The sequence below is a fragment of the Sceloporus occidentalis genome, unplaced genomic scaffold (assembly GCF_023333645.1).
Source record: "Sceloporus occidentalis isolate IW3139 unplaced genomic scaffold, rSceOcc1.0.p SCAF_103, whole genome shotgun sequence".
Taxonomy (NCBI): domain Eukaryota; kingdom Metazoa; phylum Chordata; class Lepidosauria; order Squamata; family Phrynosomatidae; genus Sceloporus; species Sceloporus occidentalis.
The window spans coordinates 2,850,142-2,857,758 of NW_028317083.1; positions in this window are offsets into that span (position 1 = coordinate 2,850,142).

Below are 7,617 nucleotides of genomic sequence, written 5' to 3' on the forward strand. Positions count from 1 at the left end.
TCTCGTTTTATGGATGGAAATGACTTAGTCCAATTATCAGAAAACTAATAGGAATGTTTCTAATGCCACTAAGGCAAAAATAGGCATAGATTTCCTTTAAATCAGACTAAGCATTTTGTTTGGGCCAGACACGAAGAAAAAGTTTGGCTTTTGCCCAATATTAACGTCATAAGTGCAAAGCCAAACTCGGAAATGTTTGTCCATGCTGTCTACTAGGTTCTTCTTCATTTCAACCCGGAAAGCCACTTTTTATTATTTTTTAGCTATTTTTATTTCTCATTCTATTATCTTATAAAAAGTAAAAGCACTTGGGAGCACCAGTGAATGTTTTTCATATAGGATGCAAATCTGTGCTAATTGTATTGATACCATCAAGAATTAGGAAATCCAGAAATATGAAACTTTAGTAATTTTAGATTATCAGCAAAACATTTATGCACGACATAAAAAGTAGTTAACTTTTCTCTTTAATCATCAATGTTAAAAAAAATAGTGATATAGTGTCATATATGGGAGCTGCCATTTTTAAACTGCATAATGCATGCAGATCACAGGAAGTACCTTATGACTTCCTGTACCTTACGACTTCCTGTACCTTACGACTTCCTGTTTCGTTCCTAGGATTCTAATGCGATTTTCTTTTGTTTGATGGAGACAGATGTGATGTCAGAACTGCAAAACATAAATATTGCCTGAAAATAGACGATTTAAATCAAAGAATAGGTTATCTTTAAATATATATAATTAATTATTGTTTACTATTATTCATTAATGCTTAATATTCTTTATTATGGATAGAAAGATTTTCCATGCTATCCAAAAAATATATCGGAACGTCCATCAACTGAACAGTTACTAGATACTTTTAAGCAATAAACTTTTCTTACTTTATGTACATCCCCCTCTAGTGTTATCCTGGGTGGGCCAATTAATAATCTTATTAGCATTAGCGTTTTTGAGTGTTGTAAAATAACGTGCCTAAGATGCCTCCTTAATTAGTGCAGGACAATCTGCTTTTGATGTCGTTTCCAGGGGCACATTTCATAACGTGTATCATTTTAAGTATTACGAAAGCACCAATAAAAAAGCTCGTTGGATTTCTATACCATTCAACATTTTAAAGCCGAAAATAACTACAATATTTTAAGAATATTGAAGATCTTTCAGTTTGGTCACCATTGTCCTACATTTGTAAGTCTTAAGGCAAGTAGTTAATGCGGAAGCAGAAAGGGTACCGCGTTGCTATCTTTCTTTTATATTATCTGTCGTTATAGCCAGCATCTAGCCATTTCATATTTATATATAAATCTGGGCTCTAAAGAAAATTACTTATTTATAGGTTCTTTACAGTTTTAATGGCTTCCTGATTCAATCCCCATTTTTGGTCCCGGTGGTCCTAAGGAACCATTGCCCTGAGACATTGAAATCCTATGATTCTGAGAGCACAAAAGCCTTCCGTGCATATATTAAAGCTCCGTTCTTTGTGACTGTACCTTTAACAGTTGAAATGCCACATGAACCTTTAGAGCTAATTCCACAGAGCCTTCATAGTTGTCATGGAAACCTAAACCCTAAACTAAAGCTCAGGGCATGTACACAGTACATGAAAGTAATATACTTGGCTACCGTACCATGCCAATTAGATAATTGTTTTCCTACAAAAGAAGGGAGACTTTTCGAAAAATTGTGCCATTCTAGGTATTTGGTGATAAATGAATATTAATGTGAAATTATATGCTAAGGACATTATCTTAAAATAAATGCAGCATTTGTAGATATATATATATATATTACAGGAGAAGGAGATGAATCTACACATTCCATCTACACATTAACATGCATCATGTGTGTAACATGTCGCCAAAAATGTTAGAGACCCATGCAATTAATAGTAAATAATCAAACTATTTCTTTGATTAATATGAAAGGACACCAGACCTATTGCTCTCACATTGTGTGTGAGGAAAGCGGTAACTTGGGGCCGGTTCTGCTAGGGACATAATCATACCTGGGAACTCTCTGGGTTTGACCCGGAGATTGCCGGGTGAAGCACTGCTTCTCCGGGTCAAGACCCAAATCCTCCATCCATCCTTGACACGCACCACTCCCCGCCCATTTTCCCCTCTAAATGGGGGTATTTTCGTGGGAACGCCCCAGACATCAGCGGGACCGCCCACTGACATCACCAGGACATCCCACTGACCTCACGTAACCGCCCATTGACATCAGCGGGATCTCCCACCGATGTCATGGAACCGGCCACCGACTTCAGTGGGATGATGTCAGTAGGAAGTCCTGGCCGCATCCCGCAAGGCAAGGCTCCGGGTAGCCGGAACCCAGAAGCTCCCAGGTATGGACATAACCATGTAAAGGAAACAAACCAGAGCTTTTAGGTATTAGAAAGAAGCACTGAATGACCACAAAGCTTCCGCATCGAAAATCAAGAGATAACATGATATTGCCTGAAGTACGGGGTGTGTTAACACATGCCGAGTGCGGCCAGCCACATCTGGCCGAGGGCCACTCACTGCAGAGTATGAAGCGTTCTGAGCCAGTGGTCCACCAGGCGTTTGCTCTGTCCAGGCCTGGCAGGGAAATAACCCGTAAGAAAGAAAAAAAACCACCTAATTTTCTTTTATCAAACCTATTTTTAAAACCGAAACACATAGGATTTATCCCTGAGTACTTAATTAATTCTCTAATTCTCAGTAAACTCAATCAGAGCTTATGTTGCTTGCAGTCTCCTTTTAAATCCCAGCCACATTGGGCTTCATCGGTTTAATGTCGCGTAACTGGAATCTCCCAGCCAGCGAAGGGTTAACCATGGCCTATTGATTACGTGTCTCAGGGATTACTAATATTGCAAATCCTTTTTCATGAGACATAAACATATTTAGATGTTTAACATATTTATACCTCCATTGCATTTCTGCTTTCATTTACTTTAAGTGCGTAGCATCCCGCGCATCCTCTGTGGGTTGTTAGCTTGGCAGAAATATTGTAAATTACGCAGCCCGAGCTAAGATTATTATCACAGGAAAGGTTGTAAAATTGATACAACAAATTAAGAAAAATATATGCTGCCAGCCCTATTACAGATAATGGAGGTACCAAAGCAATGTTCTCTGCCAAGTCGCAGTGAAACATACCCGCCGATGAGCAGGACACCAAAAAATAAATAAATAAAAAGCCCGTTCTTTCTACCGCTGCCAGAAAAGCATTAGAAATTCTATTGAGCCGAATTCCATTTAGGAAGAGAATATATAAACATCCAAAATGCAGTGTGCTTTCATTTAATGAAAAAATAGCTCTATACTACAACACGGGGTAATGTTAAAAAGTCTAACGGGCTAGGTAGACTCGGTATCGATCTTGTAAAAGGAAACTCGGGGTTTCTTATTACCTATGCACTCAAAAGGGAAGAAAGAAAGTTAATGTGTAGTACGATAGAAAGAAGATCATTATTCAGTTTATTATAATTTTATATATTTCCCTTATTGAGATCATTGAATTTGACGGCAGATAAAATTAATCTGTCTCCTTCTGGTCTGCCCTTTTTCTTTCTGCTTTAGAGACTCAAACCTTAATCAGATGTTGGTCTCGACTTAGATTCAGGAGCCATATGCTTATCCCGTGCATGTTTAAATCCACCCTGCTGTGTAAACCTCTACCACATCTACAGGGAGGCTGTTTCACATATCTACCACCCTTTTAGTACAGTGAAACTTCCTTAAAACTATACTGTGGATGGTCACTATTAACTAAAAACATACAATTTAATTTTTAGGTAGATCTTAGTTTCCTGGCAACACATAAACAATTACTGCACTTATACTTTATATCAAATTGATAGATATTGTGAGAATATATGTATATATATATATGTACATATATATATATATATATATAGACACACACATTTGAATACCTTATATAGATTTTTTTGACTGTGAGTTCATCCTTTTTATTAGAAAATTAGATTTTTGAAGAAAAAAAAATTCAAATGCAAATAGGGGACTTTACTTTCCAACCCAGGAATATAATACGTGAACTTAAAGTGTCTTTGTCTATAAAACCATAATAAACATACCTTAAAGGGGCTCTCCGGCCATCATATGCATTTTAATGTGCAGAGTGGTCCCTTTAAATGTGTTATGGTTTTGGTGTCCCCATTACAAATGCACCAGGGACGTCCGCGGGATATTAAGAATGTTTTCCAATATTAATTAAATTTGAAGCATCATACATTGGCACATACTATAGGATTAATGGTTTATAAATCATCATTCACCCCAAATCACAAAAATATAATTATAAAAATTTGTAATTTTGGTAATCTTGTTGATTATACATGTTTTAACCAAATGTACATCCAAAAAATCACTTGGGCTCTGGGGTCGACATTTATTTAGACTGCATTTTATAAAATATAATTATGAAGACTTGTTTGAGCAGCTGTCTCATTACCCATCTTAGAGTTGGCCAATTCCATCATGAGCACCAAATATTTTCCATCTTACTGTCTATTGTCTGAAGCCTGGAGGGCTGAAATCAAGTGGTATGAATTATGGCAACTGGCAAGTAAGTTTTGCCTTGGCAAGAATAAAAAAAATGGTTTCAGCATTGTGACAGCTATCAGTGCCCTACAATGAGACAGCCTATAATTATTTTAGAAGCTCCATCAGTTCAGGACACTATAGGCCAAAAAGACAGTATTCTAAAAATATGCTTCTCACTGCTCTCGTAGCGTAAATTGGGAATCCAAGTGCACGTAGTCAATGAAATATAGATAGTCAGTAATAAATTATAAAAAGGGGGATAAAAAGTTTTCCATTTAAAATAGTTTTGAAAAGTCCTACTGCATGAAAAAAATCTTTAAATATGTATTTTTTCCCCTTGTCAGAAAGATATATTACAACAAAAATATTTTCCTTTTTTAAAAAAAGTTAAAACACAAAAAAAAACCAGTGGAAAAAATAGTATTAATAGTATAGAAGAGTATACATAAAACTAAATCATACATATATAATATACAAAAATATTGTGGAAATCATTGCGTTTCATAAATGGTAAAAGATAAGATAGACAAGATTTTGCTATTAAAATAATCGTAAAAAAAAAATAGGAAAATATGGAAAATTCATTATTATTTTGTAAAAAAAATAATGAAACTAAGGCTGTGAACACAAACAGCGGGCAGTGTTGTTGAGTAACTTTACCTCGTAAAACACAAGATGCGAAATCAGACTGAGAGAGTCAGGTCAAAGCAGTATATATTTGTAATTATTATGTAAAATAATTGTAAAATTGGATCTATAGATAGGCACTGAGTACAGGAAAAAAAAGGATGGATAAATGAGTTGGAAGTCTGCTCTGGAAGGATTCTACCTGGAATAAAACGAGACATAATAATGAGAGATTGAATATATGACAGAAATACACAAAGGACCTAAACAAAGCACAGGTATCAAATATATTTGATAGAAAAAATCCTAGAGCTAGAGAACTAGGTCTGAAAATATAAGGTCAGAGACTAAGAGGAGAATAACTCAACCAAGAACACACAAGAACTTAATACCCTGCCCCACAATACAGCCCCTCTCATGAGTGTGTCAGGTTTTAACTCAGTTCTGTAATAGCAGAAGGGTAGTCTACAACAAAAACACATGGATGGTTTCCTTTGTATAAGTGAACCAATAGCCCCATGTGTGGTGGATGTGGTGGATATGTCCACTTTTTCTTACCTTATCAATAAGGTGCAGACAGCATCCCTCTGGGTGCAGTTGAGCAAGGGGGTCCATGTCTGGACTTTATTGTACACTTAGGGTGACCCTACTTGCTCAGTTGTGCCTAGAGGGATGCCAATTACACCCTAAGAAGCCAAAAACACCAAAGTGTAATGTTCTACTGTGAAGAGGAAGTTTGCCTTGCGTTTCAGTCTGGAGTTGTTAGTTTCTTTATGCAGAGAAGATATACCGTGGGTTAAGGTTCTGTGTTGCCCTTGGGGGTAGGATCATCTGGATATGATAATGGGGATTTTACTCTGTAATGGCATAAGTGAGCCATGATGCCTTCCCAGACAGGGATGCACTGCATGGTAAGCTGGTTTGTTGCTGATCCTTTTCAGCTCAGTCCCCACTCAGTTGATATAGAAAATATTTATTTGCTGTGAGGATGGTTGGTTGAGTAGAATAGCGTTCCAGTCACAATGGTAGAGGTGAATACAGTGAGGAAATGTAAACGTATATATGGGATAGGCATAAGGATGTCTTAAATAAAAGACAAGACCAATGACCAAATGAGGTGTACAGTGTAACAGCTGGTATACAAATGGCAGGTTAGGTTGGCCAAGTGGTTCTTATCGGCCATCAAATTCTATGATTCTTTGTTCCCTTGAGGTCTGTGCAAATTCATATCCGGAATCTTTTTTCCTTTCTTCCTGTAGGGGCTGAACGTAGAACATTCTCCATCCCAACAGCAAAGAAGGAAAACCCAACAGGATCAAATGTTACTGATCTTCCTGGGAAGGATGCAGGTACGAAACGGTTCCTCCTCAAACACACCCACGAGCGTTATCTCAACTCAAGCATTACGACGCTGGTTGATTTAATGCCATAATTTACAAACTATAAGAAGGCAATGCAGAAAGACAAAACTGTTTTCCTATATAAAATAAGCCGGGTTTTTTTTTTATAGCTTTTGCAGACCAACTGATTTTTATTCCATAATTGCTATCTATGTGAGGGTTGCTGTTCAGTTAGAGATTGGTATTTATCTGCAGTATATCGTCTCCAGCCTGTTATCTCAACTTGGTAACTCACATCCTGAAACATAACATATTTTATTGCTAAAACCATATTTTTCTGTAATGCTAGAGAAAGGTAACATAAACCTTGCTGAACACAGTAGGGGTTGAATGTCCTGCCTATTAGAAGTAACACTTAGAAGAATACAGGAAAAATCGAAGAGTAGCTATGAGACACAAACGCACAATCAGGGAGAAGCCCGAGTCACTTAACAGGAGATTTTATGAGATCACCACCTGCTGGGTCAAAAACGTGAATCCTGCATGAGATATAGAAGGTTTCAGGTGCGGACGCGGCATATTTCATTATTATTAGGCAGGATACGCTGACAGTAAAAGATAATTTAAAGTGGTCTGATTTGGTCTTCACTTGTTATATGAATAATGCAGTGTTTTGACACCTCAACTGTAAGGAACAAGTCATTTTGAAAACTAACTACGGAATGCGCGAAAGCATCAAAATCTCAAGAGAGTTTTGTAATTCTGTTGAACCCAAATATTTTTTTGCAAAATGTGCATTTTTAAGTATAGATAATATATTTTTTAAAAGTAGGATTAAGTTAAAACAAATAAAAGTTGGGGCCGTAGCCAAATTGGGAAAAATGACGTTGTGTGGTGGTCCCAGCAAGGAAACAGATCATTTGTAACCTAACACAGCGTGAGAATTTATTTAACAAAGGTGCGTTCTGTAATTTAGGATAAAAGATGTCGCAGAATCTATCTTTGTAAAGTCAAAACGGAAGTGAAAGAAAATGGAAGCAAACATTTGGAGCAGTTTAAGAACACAGTGGAACTCTGGCTTTGCCTTGACA